Source organism: Pinus tabuliformis, chromosome 5_1, assembly GCF_031772625.1.
Source record: "Pinus tabuliformis cultivar Carrire ecotype Pingquan chromosome 5_1, CPIR1, whole genome shotgun sequence".
NCBI classification, from domain to species: Eukaryota; Viridiplantae; Streptophyta; class Pinopsida; order Pinales; family Pinaceae; genus Pinus; species Pinus tabuliformis.
In genome coordinates, this window is record NC_142305.1 from 483,944,341 (window position 1) to 483,969,543 (window position 25,203).

The following is a 25,203-nucleotide window of genomic DNA, read 5'->3' on the forward strand; positions in this document are numbered from 1 at the left end:
GCAGTTTGTGTAAAGCCATTTTGAATAGTGTCCCATACTTCATAACCTTTTGCCAAGAGATAGAACTACATTCTTCCTTTCCATAGTGCATAATTATTTTCATTGAACAACACCATTCTTGGTATGCTCCATGATCTCCTTCCATTTGTTAAACTGTTATTGAAGGAACCAAGCTCCGATACCAATTGTTGGAAATACTGAGGGGAAGGGGTGAATCAGTATTCCTTTCTAGTATTATTATTAATGTTTCATAGCACTAGTTAATCTTTACTTATTATCAGTGTTTGTACAACGATAGAAGTAAACAAAAGGAACACAAATGCACACAGTTTTTAAGGTGGAAACCCCCTCCGAGACAAAAACCACCTGAATGCTTTTCTAATAATTCTTTAATATTCAAATCCAATTGAAAAGAAAGCTCCAAATTCCTAGAATCTAGAAAATCATTCTTCTCCAGCTCCCACTGGATGGACACTCCAATGCCTGAGATTCTTCAGTAGTCAACTGAACGGATGTCCCAACACCCAATGAGCTACAACTCACCCTAGTACCACCCTACCACCATGAATTTTTCACAGGCTTGAACCAGTTGGTGACTTCATGCACCAGCCTAGCACCACCCTATAGAAGAATAAAAGAAGAATGGACTCTCGTACCAGGGAAAATGGTCCACTTTACAATGATATATAATGACGTAGAAGAAGAATACACACTAGATCATAACCCCAACTATGACACAACCACCTAATGATGATCCTGGACCTCCCAACACTAACTCTTCAACTCTGAGTAGATAGACACTTGTACAGCTTCTGATGCTTTTACAATGAATTTGTACAATGACTGCAGTGTTGCCCACTTGAAGACTTCATGTGGTGAACTTCTTGTTGTTGTTTTGCACCTTGATTTCTGCTCTTGTCATGCTATCCTTTCTCACTCTTCATAACATTAGATTATGCATTGATTCTTCTCTTGATGAATATATAATACGTGCAAAAATTCTTCAAGGAAATACCCATTACATGATAATAGCAAATCTTACCTCATCCTACAGAGCATATGTCAGTGCTAAACAAAAACAATAAATTAGAATACAAAGAACCTGATGCAATTCAAAGGTGAACATGCATATACAAAAGATACTTACCTGGAGCTTACCTCTACTGCATCATTTTGCCTCACTTTGCTCTTTGCTGCCCTAGAAAGTCTAGTCCTTTGCACCCTTGACAACACTTGATCTAGTTTTTTTTTTCCTTCTAGGAGCACGATATTGAATATGATGTATCTCTGTGATTTCAGATCCTAAATATGTGATATTTGGTCTTGCAGTATCCCTTTGAGTCTTCTTTCCAATGCCATAGGTCTGACCCGATTTGGATTCTTCAAGGAAAAGTTATGCCCAATCTCTCACAATGACCTAATTATGGACTTGTTTAGTAGAGATAACTTGTACAGTGTGCCACATGTCATTGTTTCCTCTTTTGGATCTGAAATTGATACACAGAAAACTATAGTCCATGCACTATCCACCACTTTTTACAGAATTCCAATCCATCTCTGAGAGAGAGAGAGTTATGACTATTTGCCTAAGGTCACCTCTTTGAGATGAAATTCGGGAGCCTGCAAAAACCCTCACTTCCACAGATCATATCTCCGGAAATACAGCGAACCAAGATCATAATTTGGTCATGACATTCATCAAGATTTCAGCTCAAATCGGTTTTAATTTTAGCATCTAAGACTTCGCAGAAATAAGTTTATAGTGAAACTGCCGTGATCGCTCCTTTTGGAGGATATATGAGATTTCTTTTTATAGAGTTGAGAGGGGCTTCTATAGAGAATGTTGGAGGGATTTTAGGAGCCTAAAAAATTATTAATCATTGACTATTCAATGACAAAAATAAATGATAAATTCCATGCCACAACCCCACGGGGTTTTAGCCCACTAATTGGGGTTACTAACTTCAATCTTGAATAACTTACAAACCGTGAGGAATTACGAGGAGAGCTATATACCGATAGAAAGATATTTTTGAGTAGAGTATTCCTATAATGGTTATGAGACGAGAAACCATGAATGATGATGCCAAATATGCCATGTAATTTCAGGGTCATCCTTGGTGCTACTTGGGTTGACGTCAATGAAAACCTCTGATCATCTTTAGATCAACATATATTTCAACCAACTTCATGAGAAACCAAGCATAATTGAGACTATCCCATCTAGTTCTACATCAAACCTATCACAAGTGCTAGAAAATATTCACATTGATTATGCTAGGGTTTCTACATTGCATATCTCAAATATTTTTCATAATCCAAGGTTTCTTCCAAACCCTAACCTCATAATATCCATCAAGCCCTAACAAGCAAATTCCCTAAGGTTTCCTTCAAAACTTAGTATTCTTTTAGGTCTCCTCTGTCTCCTCTTGCTTCCATCAAAGGTGTCTTCATGGGGGTGATATTAATGACTTTTCTTCAGCCCAACTCTTGTACCATGTTAATTTTTCTTAGGGTTATATTTTTCTTTGCTTTAGATAATTGAATTTCTACATTTACATAATAAATTCACCCCACAAAATCATAACATTATTCATTTTTACAACATTATTCTGCAGCATATGCAATTATATAGAAATAACAATATCATCATCAATGTAGCAGAACATAAAGGAACAATAGAAGAAAATCATTCACACGTAGAGACACTAGGATTAGTCGGAGACCAGGAAAACACCCACTACGAGGAAAACCATTTAAAATTCTTCTTCTTATTAGATTTTCATTGAATGTTTCAACAAATAGAGAGTATAATGATCCATATCTTCAACAACAAACCTATCCGGAAAAATCAACAAAAAACAATCCATGAGATGAACCCAACATTGCTAAAAATCAAAACCTTGATTCAGAAGCCTACAACCAACTGTCAATGTTTGTGATAAACTGTCGAGTTCTGTGGTCAACTAAAAAATCAAACCCTAGTTTCCAATTGCTCATAGAGAGTGTATGTGAGTTCAACTGAAACCCTCCAACCACACCCATGAGCCTACGTGCTTGCGGTTTCAATCGAAAAATGTTTGTGTCATCCCTACAAATGGAAACCAAAACCACAGATCTCATGTGTGAGATTTGAACCCATAGGAACCAATCTCCGTGAACCACCTCAAACCCATACAATCCAAACCAAAGAAAGAATAGTGATCATCATGATCATCAAATGAGGGTCACTTGACTTGTATTTATAGCCATCCTTGGGTGTCCAATTTCTCTTTTGGGTCGACCCAGTCTTTTGTGCACATGTGGGATTTAATTCGAAAATAAAGTTTCCCTTGTCCAAATCAAGTGCTTCAAAAGTCAAAATTGGTCCTCTCAAAAAAGAGGAATCTAGTCCCATGATTGGAATTTGTCACTGAGCTGCCAAATTAACACTTTGTATGCCTTTGGCTTTAAATTCAACCTACTCATTATATTTGATATCTCAAGATAAAGTGATCAAGAACCCTCGAAAACAAAACAACTTCAATTGTATCATTTTATTTTGTGCCGAAGATCCAAATATGGCAGGTATGTTGCATCCATCGAAGGTCAAATCCAAACCCTAAGAAAAACACATAGTTAGAAGATTATTCAACTATGAACTAGTTTTCGTGTGAACTAGTGAAAATGGAAAAGATGGTTAGAGTAGTAGTAGTGGTTTCATAACCATGACAATGGTGTTCCAATGATCACCTTTGTATGTTGGGTTCTTGTTGTTGTTCGCTTATTTTATCTTGGTCGAAGTCTTGTTCAAGGAGTGTTTCAATGATAGTTATGAAAGTCGTTGGGTGCAATCTAATTGGAAAAAACATGAAATCTTGGATGGAGATTGGGTGCACATAATTGGTAAATGGAATGGGGATCCAAATGTCAAGGGGATATAAACACATACATATCGTATATTTTTTGTCATCACACCTGTGTACCCTGAGTTTATCAACAAGGATAGGACCCTTGTTCTTCAATTTTATGTTAAGCATGAAAATAATCTTGATTGTGGCGTTGGTTATGTAAATTTTTTAAGTGTTGAAACTGACCAACCGAAATTTAGTGGAGAGACACCTTATAGTATCATGTTTGAACTAGAAATTTGTTGTTATAACACTAAAAATTTCATGTCATTATGTCATATAAAGGGAAGAACCATCCTACCAAAAAATATGTTTCATGTCAAATAGATCAGCTTACTCATGTTTATACGTTCATTCTTCACATGATGGTACATATAACATCCTCATCGACAACAAGGACAAGTAATATGGGAGTTTATATAAGGATTGAGACTTATCTCCACCAAAAATAATCAAGGATCCAAATTCCACTAAGCTAGAGGATTGGAATGGTGAGGAGGATGGTGAGGGGACAACACCAACTATTACAAATCCATAATATAAAGGACCCTGGAAGACTAAGAAAATTAAGAATCCTAACTAGATGGAAGGCTCCAATGATTAACAATCATGAGTTTAAGGATGCTCTGGAGCTCTATGTGTTTCCCAATCTCAAATATCTAGGAATCATGTTATGGCAATCAAGTTAAGAACATTATTGATAACATTTTAATGTGTGATGATCCTAAATATGCAAAGAAGTTTGCAGAGGAAGCGTTAGCACTCCGTAATTTTCCTAGGCTAAAAAGGAAACTGGAGAGGCAACCACAAACCACTTTTAAAGCTGGGATCTAGCCCTTCCAACTTCAGAGAGGGGTCTCTCTGTATGATTTTAATCTTATTGTTTAGATCTTAGGCTAGTTATGAAAGGTCAATATAGGTTTTTTAAATTTTTGGTTGTAAAATGTAAGAAAATTCCATTGGGCATGGCTTCATAAAATCTTCAGTGATTAAAATAAATAGAGGAAATGAAACAAGGAGAGGTAGGTAAACTCCTGAATCTCATAGAGTTGTTGTGGTGTGGATGAGATGAATAAGAATTAGGATCAATTAAATATAGAGAATACACAGATGAATTCTATACTTAATATTAGAAGGAAAACATTAAGATTTCTTAAATAGCTAGAGCAGAGTACTGCAAGTAAATTCTACTCATCATCTTCTTGTAAACAATTTAAGAAGGAACATTCATGTGAAACTTGAAAGAAAAAGAGATATACAAAGAGGTAAAAATCACCATTTTCTTGACTCAAGAATCTCGCAACCAAATTCCCTTTGTATTACTGAATTGATTACTTCAAAATATACTGCTTACAATCACATAAAAAACTTTTCTTCTTGCATAATCCAACCCTTTCTAAATATTTTTACAAAATATTTATAGAGTTTGTCTCGAATTAATTCGGACTTCAAAATAAAATTTATTACAAAATAATATCTACTAAAATAATGTAGATATTCCAAAAATAGGACTAAATTATAGCATGTTCTAGACTGATTTAGACATTTTGCACACATTTGAGGATTGTTGTTCATGACTGTAGCTATAATCTTGCTCCTCTTTAACTACACCTGATCTATAGGATTCTTATCCTTTTCATTTCTATGATCACTAGAATTCTATTTGTTTTACTTGATGAGCTCTAATAATTTATCCCACGTGTCTTCACTTGGAACAGAGAAATTTACCATGCTTCAAAATCATTCATCTACCTCTATGTATGTTTGAAAATATGGATTATTGAGAAATAGATGGTGGACTTCATGCTAAATGTAGATGTTGGGTTGTATTCCTTCCTGTAAAGCTTCTCCAGTTATTGTTCCTCTGACTTTGGTGAATTTGGAAGTATCTGCAACTATGTTGCATAATTGGTCTTGATAATTCTCTAATGGAAGAAATTTTCCATTAGAGGCTTTTAGAGATGGAAGTCCTTTCTCTTGTAATACATTAAATTTTCTATTAAATATTATCAATAGTAACTCCAATTCTTTGCATTTACTCTCCAGTTGTATCATGAGGTTCTTCTTTGTTAGAACCCTCTTTACTTCCGTAATTGTGTCTGTTTTGTCTTGAATCTGGACTTCTTCTAGCTCATCTCTAGCCTTGGAGTTCAACATATTAATAATTATGTGTGCTTCCACTAGTTTGTGCTCAATTTGAGATTTTGTTTGTTCAATTGTTGCTTTGGCCCTTTTTACTAGCTTCTCCTACTAAAAAGTAAATTGAAATGATGGCCAAAATTCTCTAACATTGGCTTTGATGTTATGTCATATACTTTGCTTGGCCTATGCCAACATTTGAGTTGCTAAAGATTTTATTCTCATATTTCTCAATTTTCTTAGTCAGTTTGAAATTTCTCTAGACCTATGCTAGATATGCATTATCATCTTTTATTTTATTTTCCTCCATCTTTTTCTGTGATGCTAGTAACTTCTCATTCGCCCTGTTTGTTATTGATAGTTCTCCCAAAGCTTTGACTAGTTTTTCATAAGAATCTACATTGAATGTCTCTATTGTTTGTTGTACTTCCTATTGTGATGATGTACATATAACTAATAATTGCTCCTTTTATTTTAACGGTGTTGTTGGCTTATTGGGGCCTGACCCAGGTTTGGAGTTGATTTAGCCAAACAAATCCTAGTATTACTGGCCCTTTTAGCAATAGTCCGTGAAGCGCGGACTGAAGTCTCACCCGAAGGAGTATGGGAGGGTGTTAGAACCAGGTTTCCACACCCTGGAGATGTTTGATGGTTTCAAGTGGTTCGTGGTTCGACCCTGCACACATGTCACTACAAGCACTTACCCATACCCCACAGCCTGTGATGCAGCCTTCGTGCAACCGTACTCGAGGGGCAAACACTGTTATTACCGAATTCCTTACTAGTGTTCCACCATTAGTTGATTAACTTAGCTTATTTGCATGTGTAAAATATACTTAGCAGCATAAATCATTCATACAAGTGCGCGCAGTAAATAAATAGTATATTTTCAATTGATATCAAACATGTAATAACTCAAGAACAGATACACAGAAATTGGATAAAACTTCTCTTTATTATTCTCTTCTTTGGTTACATACTCGACTCTACCCTGTGCACTCAGGTGCATGGGTACGCGCACTCAGCGGCGGACAACTAGGCCTCTACACACTCAACTGCATAGCCTTCTCCTACCCTACGACCCAAGATACACTTATACACTTTCTCTGTGCTCCTACTTCCCTATCTCCTACTTCGCTATTCTTTTTCTCTTCCCTTTTACACTTAGAGCCTCGCTCTATTTATACAATCCCATGGTCCACGGACCATGGGTAGGCTGACATTACATTACAAACTAGGGCGAACAACCCTATGACTCTAACATACTTCCGCGCCCGCAATTCGCGGGGCTTTACAACATTATTCGGTCAAAACATGGGCTTTGAGCCCCAAAACATGCCTCGGGGGGGATTCCATGCCCAACGGCCCCCCAACACAAGCATCATGACTCACCCTCGAGTCACTCTGTTAGTGTGGCAATCTTAGCACGGAGTTCCCCCAACTGTCCTCAAACTGTGCTGATGTCGACAGCGCACTGTGCCGCTGCTTACCGAATTTGTTGCATCCTTTGTTTTGAGACCTCCGTGTTTGGGGTGCTTCTTTGCATTAACGTGTGCATCCCCTGTATGTGCGCCAGCTTTCCTCTAATGTTTGTTGTGATAGTGAAAGCCTCATCAATCCACGGTTGGACGCGCGCTTTGAGAACTGCCTCCTTATGCCGCATCGCATCCACCTATTTCTTCAGTGCCTTGGCTTGCTGCATCCTTGCAAGTTGCTGAGTGAGGACTACTATCTACACAATTCCTATGAAACTGTCGTATTGCTGCTGAAGTTCTCACGCCTCTGTCTCTAGGCACTGCATGTTAGGTCCTCGTGCAAAGTTGTGAGGACCTCAAGTGCTTGCTCCAACAAAGTGGTACAGTCTTGCACTGCACCTCCAATTTCTTCCAATCCCATTGCAATAACACTAGCGCGTTGTTCTTGAACCTCTAGGGGAGTGGAAGGTTGCACCTTTAGCCACAGCTCAGCGATCTGAAGGTTCAAATCCAGCTAAACCTTGGTCATTTCTTCTCTAACCTAGCGGACTCCAGTTGCCAACCTTTGAATTCATACCTCTACTGGTAGATCTGCTAGGATGGCCAGCTCCAGGATGCGTCGGCAAGTGTCATTTACCACCTGTGCCAACTATTGGTTTTGTGACACCAATTCGTTGTGATGTAGACTGAGCTACTCCATGTTGATATTTTGTTCGCTAAGAACTTGGATCGCGCAGCTCTCCTAGTGCATAGCTCTATCATTATCCCATCCTGTAGCAAATGCAGTGTCTCTCGTGGAAGGGCAGTCAAATTAAGGCCAAGTCCTTTGATCATGTTAACCGCAAATCTGTCGGTCTCATTTGCTACTATTAGTGCTCCTTCTAGTAACACTATGGTGTTTTTCATCCATGCATGCAACATCTTCTCTGTTTCCAAGGATCTTGCTGCGAGGTGGGTTGAAAGGGTACCCACCTGAGGGGGCCGCACCTGTAACTCTTGTAGCTGCACCCTAAAGACCCCCAACATAGTCTGGTGCTCCTGCATAAACTCCTTAAGGGCCTCATTGGTGACATTGCGAACCATCTCGCCGATGTCATGGAGGTCACCTTCAGTTAAGGTGATTGGGTCAATGGCCAACTTCGAGGCCTTAACCTTCTTCCTCGGTCATGTTCTCTCTGCCATGTGTGGGCATTTCAATTATGTGGACGTGGTCCTGGGATCCGAGCTCCTTTCTGTTGTTTTTGCTTCCTCTGCCTCCTGCCCCTATGAGGACGTTGCTTGGTCCTCATCCACCTTTGTTGTTGCTTCTTCTGCCACCTGTGCTGCTGCTACTACTTCTGCAGCCTTTTTCTGCTCTGTGGATTTCTATGTCGCTTCTCGCGCTGCCTTTTCCTTATTTTGTTGTTTCCTACCGCCTTCTTTCGGCCAACTGTGTGACACGCAACTTGGCATCGTCCTTCTTCTTTTGCGCTGTCATCTTCTCAAGTTCTGTGAGGTCTGGGGCACACCATTCTGTAGGCCATGTCTCCAAGACAGTGAAGATGGCATCGTCAGTGGCTATAGACAGGAGCTTCATCCACTGCTTCATTGTATCCTTACGTGCCCTGATGTATACATTATGCATGTCAACTTTGAATTCTACAAAACTCTGCAGACTGTTGTACACCGTAGGTGATAGGCGCGGCCTCTGATTGATCCACATCTGAATGCTCATCTCCATGAGCACCCAGAATGAGCATTATGGATAACAATGACCACACGTAGTGGAAGGTTTTACCCTGCTCCTGGGCTTCGCAACAGTTTTGCAAAAATTCCTCGCAAAGTAATTCAGACCAGTTGAACTGGACCCCCTCCATGCACTGCTCGGTAGTGCAACCACCGGCACCGGTACCTCGTCAGCGTGGCACTTCCTCATAACTTTTCCAGCCAGGAGTTGGGTTGCTATGCGTACCCCTTTTTCCTTGATGCTAGAGATGGCGTAGCCCCTCTTCTTCTTCTCCAACTTGTATTTTGTCTTCATGGATTTTGCAAGGGCCAAATCATTTCCCTTTCCTTTGGCTATGGTTGTGGGGTCATTTCCTCTGCAGGGGAGCCAAGAAATGTGGTGAATGAGGTCTGTCGTGATGGGGATAGGCTCTTCCAACCTTATATACCCATCATGCACCAGGTAGAGTAGTTGCCTAACGAGGAAAATTGTGATTGGCATGTGGTGGAGATGTGGTATCCATAATAAATTCAGTAGCCCAACCTTCTCCACACCACGTAGCCACTTCCATGGCTCTAACGTTATCACTGCCCCCTTAGTGTTTTTCTTCATTAGGTTCCCGGTCTCTAGGTGCGGGAACTTCTCGTGATCAGCGAGGTCCCAGTCTTCAAACTTCATGGTTGGCATGTGGCCTAGGTGTGTGCCCTCAAACACAATGCCATCTAGGAGGAGCGAGGTCTGGAGTGAACTCTTGGTTTCGTCCAGGTCCTTCGGCACTTTGGTTTTCCCTTTCCACGAAGGGACATATGCGGGCAGTTTTTTTGCAGAGCGTATAGGTTGAATATCCTCCTCCATATCTTCGTCTTCTTCTGTTGTGATGATAAGGGCCTGTAAATATTCTTCTTCCTCATCTGTGTCGATCGTGACAACTTTTCCTTTATCGGCCATTGATAGCTTACTACATAGTGGATCCCTCGGGGACACTCGTACGGGGGTCGTTGCTTGTTTATCTTTATTGGGCCTCGATGTTCGCAGTGATTTGGAATTTCTGCCACAACCCCAGTGCCTTCAGGAACATCCTCCACCATTGGGGTCTACGCGGCCTCGCCAGTGGTTACCTCTTCAATTCCCAAACCATCCTTAGTGGCGGTCATCATATCTAGACTGTAGTCTGTCACTCGCAAATTCAGGGGCTCAACTATCATTGGGCTCTCACTACTCAATACTCTACTCAGGCACTCAGTTCCAAAATGACCAAGTGTTGTTTGCTGGCCAACCCTCTATGTTTTTAGCGTCTTTTGAATTCGAATTCGACCATTCCCCACAATTTCAGGCCATTAATGCTTTCTAGGCGGCATATTTTCCCAAATATTGCCCATAAATCGCATCTTAAATGCCCACCGCCCACTCCATTTGGCCTTAAGTCGAGCATCCCATCATGAATAGTGACTTCAACAATCACTTTCTGGCCAACCTACACAGCAGCGCAATGCCCCATGCGCAGTCGCGAACCCTGTGACACTCTATGTCTGCACGCTTTCCCAATATTGCGCGGCTCCAGGGAAAAATAGTTTATAATCCCGCGCTCCCTTTCAACTACCTGGAGCGCTAAGACTGTTCTTCCTGTGGCTAGTCAGGTGGTCGCACCACCCATGTGGGGCTCCATCCTATCCTCCACCATGGTTCGCGGGGAATCCCCTCCTTCCATTGTTGTGGTCAGCATCGTGCACTCTACTATTTGCAACACGCTACCTTGGTCACAACGTTTGGAAATATGTGGTCTAAGCCAAGGCAGCAGACTAACCAGTTCACAGCGATAGTTCTCCCACTTGTCAGTATGATCGTATGCACCTTGCTTTACCACCCTCAGTTTTTCGACAAGAAATGCTTCCTTTATTTGATCTTCCAGCTTCTTAACCTCCACGTCCATCAAAGTGCTTTTCTCCCTTAGCCATACCCAGTCTTTTTCAAATTCGCGAAGTCTAAGGTGTCCCTATCGGATTTCTTCCTCAAGTCTTATGTGTTCTATTTCTCGCAGCTATGTGATTCCTTCATTCTGGGCTTTGCAAACTATCGTATCTATGGGTGCTACTTTGTGCAGACTAGGCTTCACATAATCCATAGGGATTACAGCCCCTGCTTCATACTTCAGCTTTGAAAGTGCTTGCGTGGTCAAGGTCTTCCACATGGTCCTATAAGCCAATAGAACAACTGGTATGTGTAGGTCCCGGTTAGTGCATCTCACATGGTGGACCGTGTTCAACACTTCGCACACCTTGTCAAAGGCTTCTCCGTGTATAATCTTAGCCACACTTGGTCTTAGCATACTTCATCATTTGCGCCCTCGTCTTGCCTACTCCTGTTTGTTGTTTCTGTTTCCTATCATGAGGACGGTGTGAGTTCGTGCAGGTTGCGTACCATATGCCTGTACCCATCTAGAGAGGTGGGCGCGTAGGCTGTTTCATCCATCATATCCATCTTCCATCCATAACTGAGGCTTTCCAAAACATATAAGCATCATTCTTCTGCAGTTGCACCAATTCTCAAAACTCCTCTGATGCATACCCCACCATCTTGCGGGTGTAGCGTGAAGTACCCATTTTAGAGCATCAAACCGCTGCTGTTCTAGTACCTCTTTTTCAAATTTGTTCAGGAAGACATCCACTACTGTCAACCCATCATACATGGGCACATCCATTACCTCTATTTTCACGCAGTGCAGTGATCTTACCATCATGATGGAATTGAGCTTGGTTACCTCGTGTAATCGGTTCTGCCACTGTTCTATTTCCTCATCCGAATCCGATGTGCAAGTGCTTTCCCGCTCCAACGAAATCTTGCCATCCACAGTTGGATTCACCCAATCCTATTCGAGGGTGGTTATCTTGCAGATACAGTCTAGATCTTTGTCGCTATTGTCGTCATGCATTGGCTCTGTGTAGCGCAATCCTTCCGTGGGGACTAAAGGTACCACTACTCGCAGTGACTTTTTTTTCAAAAATCATCTTGCGCTTCTTTAGATTTATCACTCCATTCATATCAGTGGCCCAATGTATTCCCAGTAGCACAAGATAGGGATTGTCGTCATCAATAATCTCTATCACTTCGAAATTTGCAAGTGCGCTCGCACCTTCGATATCTACCATTATTCCTTGCAATCTTCCCATCGGTAAGATCTTCTATTGGTTGGCCATTCGCAATTGAATAGGAGACCATTGCAACTCTGGCCTGCCCATGCACTCCCATGTCTGCTTTTGCAGTATGTTCAAATCCTATCCTAGATCCAAAATCACTTTATCCATTTCATATTCCCCGATTTGCGCAGTCAATCTCATCTCCCTTCCTGCTCGCGTTGTGTGCTTCCCGAGCTTTCGGACTACACGTGGTTCTCCTGACCCAACGCACCTAGTGATGTGTTCCTGTAGTCCCTTCACAGCCTTGCTGTTGCGTAGTAGCTTCATGCATGTCTCCAAAAAGGTAGTAAGCATTGATGGATCCATCTTTGGTTCTAGTTTGTCTTTACTACCTAAAGTGGAGGCCACCATGAAGCTCTTCTTAGCTTCCATGAATGTCTCCTTTGCACGCTCCAAATCAAACTCTAGTTCCTTTGTAGGAGCCTTGTGAACCCAAGCACTCTCTTTTGGTTGCTTACCCTTGTCATCTCCTGTCGTAATACCGCTTCAGAGCACAATGTTTACATTCGGGTCCTCTTCACGCGGCTCAGACCTCATCATTTGTAGGTTCTGAGTCGGGGGAGGCTGGAGTATTCCTTTATCACGCAACCTTGCTATCAGTGTAGGGTAGTCCTCTGTCTCATGATAAAACTGGGTACAATATAAACATGATGCTCTCATCGGATTTGTACAATCGTGGGCATAATGCCCTAGCCCTCTGCAATTGTAACAAATCAGCTGTCCGCAACCCCTTCCTAGTCCCATTCCACCTCGACCTCGTCCACACCCCTGAAATCCAGTGTGCACCATTCCTCCATTTTGATCGAGGGCTGGCATTTCAGTTTGAACTCTGTAGGCAGGAGTCTGATCCATCATTAGTTCATAACTTCTATAGGTGCATTCATCATGGCCTACTGATCTGCAGAAATTACAGAACAACTGTTGGGACATCTACGTATACTTTTGTAATAGGTGACATTTATCTGTAGTGTGCTTCCCTCCTATTTGACAAATCACGCACCATAATGTAGGTGCCACACTCGGTCCTGCTTGTGCCTCTAGTCTCAATGGCATTGGCCCTCCTCCCGCTAGGTAGTTCATGAAGACTGGACAATGGTCCTTGTCATGCCCCTGGCCTTTGCATTTTATGCACCATACCTCCTCGCGCACTTCTGGGCAAGTTGTCCTATCCTGTTTCAAACTCTGCATTTCCAGACACAAATTTTTCAGTTGTGCATGGATTTGTTGGACTCCCAGGCTAGGATCTTGTATTGGGGTCTCGTGCAGTCTCATTGCAATCTCCAAAGCTTCGGCCTGGGTGGATAACTTCTGTTGTGACAACACGGTCCTTAGATGCGGCGTTAGTGACGCTACAAACCATGCGTGGTGTTATCCATCCATCAAGGTCATGTTGGCATTGCGAATCATACTCTTCATTCTCTGATCCAATTCCTAGAGGGTCTCACCTGGAAGCATCGCGATTTCCTTAAACCTGATAATCAACTATGTCTCTGATTTTGGCCTGCTAAATTCCCTTTTCAGTGCAGCCTAGGTATCTATGATCCCCACATTTGTATGGTCATTAGAATGCTTAATGTACCATGTCAATGTGTGATCCTCCAATGTGCTTACTAGCGTTGCCTTCTTTATATTGTCATCCACGACTCCTTGTGCTTCCCATACAACTTTTACTACGAACCAAAATTGGTCTCGATCTTCGTTCCCTACTCCTTTGAACACCAAAAATTTTATCGCATTCGCCATATTAAACTGTGGTGGTGGCGGAGGTGGTGTGGGCAGAGATGGGGGTGAAGATGGTGAAACCGGTGGTGGTGTAGGTGGAGGTGGTATGCGCGGAATTCACTACCTTATCAGACTGATCACACTTCTTGGTGAAACTTTCACGAGCTCTTCCTCGCTTTCTCGCGGAGGTGAAATCAAGGGACTAGTCTTTAATTCTTCACTATTTCCATTTCTGTAGATCTTCCCACTTCACGTGGCCCTAAACATCAATTTATTCGCATAACCCGCTTTTCACACAGTAGCATTTTAATCCAAGTGTTCAAATATTTAATGTACTTACCTTGTGGTCCTTTGAGGAAGCATCGTTCTACCTCGTTGTAGTTGACTGACGTGTCTACCGTGAATTCGGTGATAAACCCCCCTATAATTCGATCGAGCCAATGGTCCACAATGCACGCGATCTTATCTTCCAATGCTTCTAGTCTGTGCACCAATTCTGGAGTCCACACAATTGGTTTGTCGAGCCTACACCTTCCCTGACTGTTTGCTAGCTTCGCGATCCACTCATACAACTTAGAGGGGAAGGATGCAAAGAAAATTTCATGGATTTCTGTATATAAGTAGTGCTCTAACCACTATTCCTTCGATACTTGCGAATTCCTATTTTCCTGCACCGCAAACTCGTGAATTTTTCTGTCCAGCCACCCTTCAATTTCTTTCTTTGTCAGATTCCAATGACATGACATTAGACATCCCTTATGCAGATCCCAGTCCTGGCAATGGAACCATTTGTTGGCTTATTGGGGCTTGACCCAGGTTTGGTGTTGATTTAGACAAACAAATCTCGGTACTACTGGCCCTTTCGGCAATAGTTCATGGAGCGTGGACTGAGGTCTCACTCGAAGTAGTATGGGAGGGTTCTAGAACCAGGTTTCCGCACCCTGGAGACGTCTGATGGTTTCAAGTAGTTTGCAGTTCGGCCCTGTGTGCACGTCGCTACGTGCACTTATGCGTAACTTGCAGCCTGTGATGTGGCCTTCGCGCAGCCCTACTTGGGGGTTGAACATTGCTATTACCCAAGTCCTTACTAGTATTCCACCGTTAGTTGATTAACTTAGCTTATTTGCATGTGTAAGATATACTTAGCAACATAAATCATTCATACAAATGTGCGCAGTAAATAAACAATATATTTGCAATTGATATCAAACATGTAATAACTCAAGAACAAATACAAAGAAATTAGATAAAACTTCTATTTATTATTCTCTTCTTTGGTTGCAAACTCGACTCCACCTTGCGCACTCAGCTGTAGGGGTCCATGCACTTAGTTGCGGACAACTAGGCCTCTGTGCACTCAGTTGTAGAGCCTTTTCCTACCCTGCGACCCAAGATACACTTAGACACTTGCTCTATGCTCCTACTTTCCTATCTCCTACTTCACTCTTCTTTTTCTCTTCCCTTTTACACTTAGAGCCTCAATCTATTTATACAATCATGGGTAGGCCGACATTACATTACAAACTAGGGTGGACAACCCTATGACTCTACCATACTTCCACGCCTGCAATTCTCGAGGCTTTACAACATTATTCGGTCAAAACATGGGCTTTGAGCCCCAAAACATGCCTCGGGGGGATTCCATGCCCAACAAGTGCCACCATGTTTTCCTCCATTTTCTAAATTTTAAACATTCTATTCAACTATTAATTTGAAAATATTTTCCTTTTCTATCTCTAGATTAGTTATTTCTTTGGCCTGAAGGTGCTCTGTGGTTGGAAGCTTGAGTTGTTTCCTCGGAGCTTGAATATATGCATCTTTACTTTTAATCATCTCCTTAGTTTCCTTGATGTTACTAAGATCATATCCTATTTTAATCACTAAATCTTCCAAATCTTTAGTTCTAGTGTCTTTGGCCAAAGATGACATTCGCTCTACCTTTAGCTGCTAATGCATATTATTCAAAGATGCCTACAACTTTGAGACAGCCATTGTTGAACTTGTAAGTGTTGAATAGATCATTTCGCCTGCATGTTTATGCAAATCAATTTTATCAATTGCATGCACCTTTTTGGTGTCAAAGGAAAATACTGAAGCTTTGTAGTCTTCTACACTTTTGGGGACTTGGCCTATGGGTTCCGAGAAGGCCAATTGAATTGTCCCTTCTCAATGTCTAGTGTGGATAGAAATATGTGTTGAGTAGTAGCATTTTTCTTTCAAAACTATGAATATGTTGTAGCCTTAAATGCTCCATTTTTCTTCTTGATCTCCCTATATATAGCAAAAATGCTTTGTTGTGTTGCAATATGAGATGTAGAAGACATAGGTCACTCAGTTGTCTCCTCAACATATGGAAATGAAGTAGTGGGAATACCTATCAAAACCACCATGGCTTTATCATGTGAGCCCTTTTCTTCTGAGGATTCCTCTTGAATATTTATATCTGAGCATCACTTTTAGTATTAGTCTTAGTATTGGTCGGTGGATCTTTCTTTCTCTTCTTGAAAACATGAAAGTCTACAGCTTAAGATCCTGAATCTGTAGGGGACATACTTTCACTTGGTCTCTTGATTTCTTTGTCATTTGGAATAGGAATTTGTAGAGATGATTGACTGATAATTTGTTCTTCATCCTCCTGTAGTGTGTTCTCTATCCACTGCTCCTGATTGGCATGCTGCTCTATCTCTGGCCTAGGTGTATGTACATATGGTATGGTCTTCTGCTCGACTCTTAGTCTTGAAATTATATGTAATGGATCATAAGAACATGTGAAACTTAACTTAAATTTCATTTGCTTTATTATTTCATCCGCTTCCTTTGATGATACTCTTGGATTTACAATATAAGGCCCAACATGTGCCTGCAATTTAAATTGTGCCTTCTTTTTGTTTGATACAAAATGTAAGTCATCCTTATTTAACATATGTCTAATGTATTCCAAGGAAAAAATCCTTACTGGTAAAAATACTAGTAATATTTAGGGAGGAAGTTCACACCCATAGATTCAAATATTTGTATAATTCTAGTAAAGATACCAGTCTCCAACTTTAGCTTGTTCTGTAAGATGCAAAACCTTCTTGATCTCTGGTGAAATTCTTGGTATAATATCGCTGCTAAGAAGACACAAGGATGTATGTAAAAATTGATCCAAAAAATTGTTGAATGAATAATCTTCTAAATTCCTTCTCACCAAAGAAGTTCAGTAAATGATTGATAGTGGACTTCCCTGGTCATCCATCTTCTGTAACTGGAAATTGAATCTATATGTTTGATAGAATAGCATTAAGTACACAAGGACTGAATGGTGTATGAATGTACCTTCATCTTTAAATTTCAAAAATTGCTCATGAATAACAGGTGACAGGAATGGACTGTAGTTGAAGATGTTTGATGGCTTCTGACCAATTGAAAACACTAACAAGAAACCTAACACTACTTCATCTATCCATTGGTCTTTAGGATAAAATAATAGTCAAGTAACCATGTAAATAACTTGTCTTGACATCTCAAGGAAATAGAAGCGGAGTATGGGGGATTAGTTCTAGGAAATTCAGAATTCTTAGGCAGAAAACATTCAAAAATATGGGCTCACTGGAGGAAGGTAAGCTTTTTGTATATTTCCATGAGTGTATCAGTGGAAAATGGGTGTAATGAAGTTTGATAATTAATCTTAAGGGCTTGAAAAATGGCTTCTAGGGTCATTTAGAATAGATTTTCATTGTTTTGAGCAATTACTGCTTTCTAGCTGGGGAGGTACCTCATATGGCACTAGGTAGCAAACTCTGGGAAAATATGAGTATAGGGAAAGGTAGACTGAGGTAAAAATGATTCCCAGATACTTAAGTCATCACTATTATCTAAAAACTTATTTTTCACCCAATTATGAAGCTCATATAAATCAAATTCAAACTGAGTTTCCACTATCTTATACTGTGTATCAACTAAAGGCATCTCATTTAAAGTTGGAACAGAGGGTAAGCCTGGACTCTCGAACACCATTTTTTATTTTCCCTTATGTGATGAAATTTCAGATTGTAGAGATGGCCCAAGGGAAATTACTCGATTTGTACTTGATTAGTACTAGAAGAGAATGGAAATTACAGAGGGAACTGGTGCACTGAAAATTTTTTGGGCGTGAACCTACACTAACAGAATGAAATGGAAAAGGGAAAAATTCTCGGTAATGTGGGATTTCTAAATGGAAAAGGGGAAGAAAATCAATGATAAAATTATTTTTTTTGGAGCATCGCCATTAATGGTTTTAGACGTTGGTGGAAGTTAATGACCAACGTTTACATGACTGTTGGCGGGAAATTTGGCCAACGGTCATGTGATGTAAGGGGGTCAGGTGATGTGGAGGGATTTGATGGTGTGGCGTCATGTGGTGGCATGATGTGGATGGGTGTGGTGTGGTGGCACGTATGAGTGGAGTGGGAGCCAGTGGGAGCGGGGGCAAGTACAAACAGGAAATGGTTTTCGGGGGGGTCAGGTGGTAAGTGGTAAGGGAGGAGAGGCCTCCAAAATGTTTGTGGGGTTGCCACGTGGTCAAAAGTGGTTTCAAACACACCACTTTTCAGACCCCCCCCAGTATTAACCTTCTGGAGGTCGGGGGGGAGGTTTGAACATCGTTCCCTCCCATTGATTTTGGTGTGGATGATCTCATTCATCCATAAGCACTCTTTCTTTATTAAAAGATGACAAAACATCATGTCGTGCTTCATTCACCCTTTAAAACACACCTTTGCTAATTTTAAACGAGCTTTAAGGATAATAAATAAAGTAATTTTGGTGGAATTTTGGCTGGCACACCTTTTTTAAGGATTTTATTTCATTAATTTTTCTTTAAATGCTTTTTCTTTTATTCCTCTTTTCATTTTTCTTTATTTTTCTTTATTTTTCTTTATTTTCTTTCTCTTATTTTTCTATTTTTCTTTTTAATAGCTAAACAACTTAAAATGAAAATAAATGGCAATATAATCATACCTTGATCACTATATTTATAGAACCCTAACAGGAAGCATGGGTGTTACGAGAATAAGTACCCTAGGGTTTTGGGCTGGAACCCCAACAGAGAAAAAGAAATCTACAGTAAGAAACACGCATACAACTTAGGCAACATGCTTATATGAACAAACTATGTGGTAATGATCATACCCAGATGTCCTTCATTTGGGTAGTTCTAGCAGGATTCAAACCCTCTACAACTCCTGATGATATTTGAATCTGCAAATCAACCAATTCTAATACACATAGTAGCATATAGATAAAGCATTTTAATGAAATCAACCTTATATCATATAAGCAAATGGTTAGTTATACATCAAAATAGTCATTCATACTTGAATTACAACAACAACATCTAATGCATAAACAAAGTCAATCTCAGGAACAAGACAGTGTTTCTTTTTATTGTAGAAAGCTATAACAGATACGGAAGGAGTTCACCTGATTCTTCTTCTTCCGGATCCAAGAAGAACCATCCTCTAGGTCCATCCACTCCCAGTCTTCAACAGCATCCAACCATAACCAATACCATGATATCTCAAGCAAGTGGGAGAATATCAACACTCAAGGAAACAAGGGTTTCCTAAACTTGGGGAAGTGCTTGAAGCACAGGGATACTTCAAACTTGGTCAGGGGATAATCTCAGTATAGTAATTCTATCTCTTCTCTCCTCCTTAAGGCCTTCCCATAGAAGTCTATTTATACTTCTCCCAATTAGTTTTTTAGTTGGGAAACAGTTGGGCCACAGGCACTAGGAGGTAATCAACAGGTAAAACCCGTGAACTCTGCCCATAGTTAAGGAAATTTAATTTTTTTAAGTGTTTTAACACATATACGTGGGTTGGGTATTGACTAACCCGCATGTACACACTTTTATCATAGGGAAAAGTAGCGTACAGGAGTAAAACATTGTTTTTAAAATATTTGGACCAAGTTTGGAAGGAGGGGTTGCCCTAGGCCATAAACCAAGCATCACAAATACCAAGGGTGATATTTGGAGCTATAATAAATGCCCCTTAATATATGAGGTTATAAGGGGTACATGATGGCCGAAATGTATTAAGTATATGGAAAGGAAACCTATCAAAACTGAGAAGGACTTCGCCAAATTTCAGCCTGCCAAGCCATCAAAAAAAGATCAGAAAGAAACAGCTATCTGAGGCAGGCATACCCATGCTCAAAGAAAGTAAAGAATGGTTGCATATCAAGTACAAGCGGATCCACTATGTATACAAGTATAAAGAACTAAAAGTACATAATGGATCATCTAATCGTGATCGAACAAGTACATGTATGAATATCACATATAAGAAGATGATCAATGAAGCTGAATGATGAAGCTGATCACTGATGTCAAAAACTGATCCCAATAGTACCAAATGAACATGATGGAATAAGATGATACTACATCACAACTCAGATGCCAGCATATAAGATGTTGTTGTGAAGGACTGCAACATATAATGTTGATGGTGTCAACTAGCAGCAACAGGAGAAACTGACAAGTGAACCAAAGAATGTTGATGCAACCCGAGGTCTTCACCGACCATCGTGGTACATTTCTACACAATGGGAATAAATGATCTAAAGTTGACCATGTGAGAAATCGTTTGATTACCGGTCATTGATTTATACCGTTAACAAACACGAGACTACTCACTGATAATGATAATGAGAGTCAAGGTACCCAGTACAATCTAACAAGTGCGAATGAATGAGCTAAGGTCGAACACCTGGAAGAGTCTAACAATCAGGGGACAATGATGGTTTCCCATTGTTGATAGCGAAGGATATGCCACTGATGACTACAAACCCTGAGGTACTACCAAATGGACTCTAGATCTTTGCCCCAGAGCAATGAGTCGTAATCGATAGGAAAAAATTCGTTAGAAGGAAGGCATTAGGGCATGCTTCATCAATCTAGTGTGAGTGTAAGCCGTAGGCCAATAATGTGGAAGGAATCGAACGAAAAATTTGTAGTAACCTGACTGAAGCATGTTTCCAACGTACACAAGATGTAGCTAACACACGATAGAAACCCTCTGAACCAACCAATAATGAACACTGACACAGAGGCGAGGAATCCAGCAATAGGGTCCAATGGAAATCAAGGCACTGCATGAATCCCAATGTGTGATAATGAAAGATGACGTTGAACACAAGGGAAACCACTCAGTCAAAGACCCATAATACTTATCGATGTTGAGCACAAGGTGACCTATCAATAATGAAAATAGGGCCAGGGTGCGGCTCTAGGCCTTCCCTTAGAGCAATATGTTGTCGTCAATAAGGACAACACCTGCTAGCAAGAAGTCAATGGAGACCCTCTCAAACCAGCATGAGCAAAGGACCAATATAACTAATGTGATGAAAAACATGACACTGACAACCAAGGATGGTCGACTGAAAAATAGGTCAAGGGACACCGCAGAGAGGCTGACTCATGCTTACTTTCCTTGAACAAAAGCACGACTCAATGATGACTATGTGGCAGCATATGATAACTCTGTATAAGTTCGTCATGTAGGAGTCATGAGTGAACTCTCCATATGATTAGAAGAGATGACCAGTCGGAGGAGAACTGACTCAATAATAAGGTTAAGGCATACCTAAGTCAAACAAAATCCTGCCCAAAATGGAGGAGAGACTTTCTTTTGAGTGCTTTGTTCAAGGGCGACACAACTGACTCAACTGACTCTAGCTGCCAACAATATATGGAAATGTTGTCTCGTTCCCGCTCTTTTTTGGAATATATAATTTTTTTTTTGTCTTTTTCTTTAAGCTGGAAAAAGAATAAAAGAATGCTATAGTACAGTGGAAAGAACAAGTTTCAGTAAAACAGATGATCTAGTTCCTGGGATGGGAACAATCCTATGCTCAATGCAGGAAGGCGAAACTGGTCAAGAACACTCAAAGGGACGTTCCTTCCACAAGCCAAAGACTGTGTCAAGTTGCAAAAGCTAAGTGATTGCAGGTTTGAGTTTGCAGAAAACATGGTCAAATATGTGGCTTAAACACGAGTCCAAGTGAAGCTGGCTCAAGGCCAAAAGGTGCAAATAGTCAAAATGTAATGCAGCAGCACAACTGAGCATGAAGGAACCTCTAGGGTATATGGCCAGAAATAAGCATAGAAGCAAGGAGAATGAGTCTTCAACGCACAAGTCATGGTGGGATTAAAAAGGGCTCCCGAGCCTAAGAACAAAAAATCATCATGGGTGCCAAGTGACAACAAGGTACTATCTAGGGCACCAATGTAGGCTCTACCACACAAGTCATGATACTTCTAAGCAATGAGAAGGTTCTGCACCATAACTTGGTGAGGTCAATCCTAAGGCCAAAATGGGAAAGGAAACATATAAGTGCACAATGCAGGTCAAAAAACCTAGCCTATATGCCAGTTTCGAGAACCAATACCCGTCAGAACATATCAACCATAAAATTTTACAAAGGAGAAATATTCCAAGTTCTGTAAACATAAATAGGAACACTAGACAAGAAGTTAATACATCCCACATATAAACTTTAGATAAAATCTTGTGTTATAGAATACAAAACTTGAAAATGCGTACCTTATATATACAATATGGTACAAGGAACCATGTAGCCTTGCGGCTTACGCATAATAGTTCTTCTGGACAATCCCCTTGTAGGGCTCAGACCAAGGACTCCTTTGGTAGTCAAAACTCATGGCTTCAAAGAGTTCCTCCTATGAAGGAAAATCAAGTTTTTAGAAATCATGAGAACTACAAGGATCAAAAGAGGGAATTAAGGGGTCCCATGTCGCTATAGGAAGAATCTGTCGATCAACTGTTGGAACCAAGTCCCAAGAAGGAGAATAATAGGTCAAAGGATCCTTCTGAGAAGCGATTGAACATTGAGGATTCAACGCCACATAATTCACCCATGGCGGGGTAGAGTCTACTTGAACACTTGGAACAAACCAAGGGGTACTCTGCAGTAAATTCGAATTAGGGTGGTGATTATCATATGCAAGCTTATCAATAGTGAGAATATTCCTTTATGAGGAAAACACATCACTCAAAAGAGTGAAGACACCACTGCATTCATAGCATAGACATAATCACGCCCAATTAGCATATTAAAGTCTAAAGGGCTAACAACCACCATCATATCGATTAAGACAATCTTCCCACCTAAAGTAATCGGCGATTGAGGAAGAACACCCATAGATTCACCAGGTCTTCGTCATAAGCTAACAACTGACTCTGAGCTATCAACAACCTTGGGGAACCCAAAGCTTTCCAAGTCAAAGAGGATATAATACTTGCAGAGGATCCTTCATCCACCATACATTGATAGATGTTTGTGGAATTAACTCTGACCTTTATTTGAAAAGGTGCAGTAGAAGGAAGACGAGGGTCGATAAGACTATCCCAATCAAAGGAGACACTCTTAGAACTTGGAGGGGGAACATTCGAAGAAACCGAAATACCCCCTATACCAGAAGACTCTATCCTAGAAATCAAATAGACTCTTTTGTTAGGCACTTCACCCCCCAAAAGAGGAGTGTAATCAGCCAGAGATTGCACTGGCTCAACCACATTATCAACCAATGGTTGATGAGACTGATGAGAAACCATATAAGATCCATAAGAACTTTCAGACTCGGACCATATCCTTTGTACCTCTGGAATACCAGGGCACAAATGAGTAAGATGGTCTCCCTTGCATATCTTACAAGAGAACTTAGGTTTAAAACTTCTACGCCCAGGTTCCTTATCAACATCCATTCCGCCAACATGACTAGCAGTGGTTTGTGGAGTCTTGAACATAACTTGCAGAGGTTCACGGAGAGTCCCGAACATGACTTGTAGAGGTTAGTGACTCTTTGCTAGTATGACTTGCAGTGACTAGACTCATGCCCCCAGCATGACTTGCAATGACTGAAGGTTCATCTCCAACATGATTAGCAGAGGTTGATGATGAATTGCTAGTATGACTCGCAGTGACTAGACTTGTGCCCCTAGCATGACTTGCAGCGGCTGAAGGTTCATCTCCAACATGACTAGCAGAGGTTGATGATGAATTGCTAGTATGACTCACAATGACTAGACTTGTGCCCCCAGCATGACTTGCAGCGGCTGAAGGCTCATCTTCAACATGACTAGCAGAGGTTGATGATGAATGGATAGAATTATTCTTCTTCTTCGTCTTCCTCTTTCTCCTCTTTTTAGATCTCTTATTACAAGAAGGAGGAGAAAGAGGAATCCTAGATTTCTCTTTGAAAGAAGATGAACAATTAACATCCATGTGATGCCCCTGAAATAAAGCATTCAACTGAGAAGCTTCAAGAGAATTCGGAATATTCGGAGTGGACCATAGCCAAATGGGTAGTCCAACATTCAATCTAAGAATATTCAAAGTGGCCATCAAGGGAGTACCAACGTTTCCAAAGAAAGGAAAAGCACAAGGATCCCCTTTTGGGAGGGTACCTTGGTTGGTTTCCATAGGAATATTGGCCATATCTAACTGATTCACAAACCCTTCCCTTATGGGAATGTACAAATGACTTTTCAAGGAAGATATATGCATAATCAAAACCTTTGCCCTTGAGGAGGCAACTCCACAACTTTTGAAAGAACGATCAAAAGCCTTTCAAGATCGATGGAGTGGTAAGTTAGTCACTCAAAATCTAAAGTCCAAAAGTGACTAGACAAAAATACCTAAAGCCAACTATATACAAGGAGCAAAGAGAACTTGACTATAAAGTCCCTAAAGATACAACCAATCAAGCAACTTCCAAGTATTTCCACTCCAGGTGATGAGGAACGGACACCAAAATACAAGAAAGTGATGTAAGGGACCTTCCGAAGATAGTCTAGGATAATGACGACCCAGGCCTACCAATGAAGGTATCAGAGGTAGTTACACTGACCTCCAGACAACAGCTTTTGCCGGTGCAAGCGCCCAAGCTTCGCAAGGGTGCCCTCCAGAAGTACTACTGAATGTGATGCAACGTCAACCTCAGGTGCCACGAGATTCCCCTCTGCAGCCACCTGTGTAGATTCCTAGGATAGGAAACTATGGACACCAACTCGTATTAGAAGCCAGGC

The 25,203-nt window shown here is 40.8% G+C and overlaps 1 pseudogene; it reads left to right on the top strand.

Moving 5' to 3' along the window:
• The first annotated feature begins 3,560 nt into the window (after window positions 1–3,560).
• Window positions 3,561–25,203, top strand: part of LOC149165609 (calreticulin-like) — a 75,187-nt pseudogene continuing 53,544 nt past the window's right edge.